Raw genomic sequence first — 833 nt, 5'->3', positions numbered from 1 at the left:
CGACGTAGAAATAGCCCTTAACTTTCTCACTACACACTATTTATACACCAATAATATTCAAAAAAATTCCCCCTCCCAAAAAGCAGAATCGGTGAAAATTTCTGGTTACGTCATCGACTAGTAAATTTTCACAATTTTACCGATCGATTCCTTCCAGTTTCCTTCCTTTTATAAGACATGAAAAGATTTTCTCGAAAAATTCACAGAGTGAGAGTCGATAAAAACTTTTTTTAGTTACATACATCATATTTTAGAGCTTTGAAAAACCCTTTTTTTGTGTGATCATTTTGAAAGCATCTCTCCACCATTACTTACCTTTGGAAAATTTTTGTAAATCAAGTGTCAGAATATTTTCCTTTATCTCGAAAAATTTTTTTAATTTATTGCTTCTTTATAAATGAATATTCTTGACAATATATTCAATTTTTACGAGTTCGAATATATTTATGGTACGTTCGAACATTGAAATACTTCCGTTTTGTAACTTTGAGAAAATTCTTTCCTAAAAGTAACCCTTTGCTCTGATTCACGTTATTAGTTTGGAAAAGTTTTTGTCACTCTATGGTATTCTTATCCTTAGGTTAACCTATCGCATATGTAATTTAACATTTTTGCCAAGCTTTTTAACTGAAAGGATTCTCACGTACTATAATTTTATGACAAGCACAAAAAATAAAATATTCAATAAAGAAAATTCATAAATCGCTTGAATTTTTGTTAGTTTTCCTTTCTTATACTTTTCGTTGTAAGAAAGAAAAATCGTGCACCCTGCAAACATATCTTTCTCTAAATGTTTTTTCTTGTTCAATATTGTATAACTAAGACTTATTTTT

The sequence above is a fragment of the Trachymyrmex cornetzi genome, unplaced genomic scaffold, assembly GCF_001594075.2.
Source record: "Trachymyrmex cornetzi isolate Tcor2-1 unplaced genomic scaffold, Tcor1.1 scaffold304, whole genome shotgun sequence".
Lineage (NCBI taxonomy): Eukaryota > Metazoa > Arthropoda > Insecta > Hymenoptera > Formicidae > Trachymyrmex > Trachymyrmex cornetzi.
Note: the sequence above shows the minus strand (reverse complement) of the source record.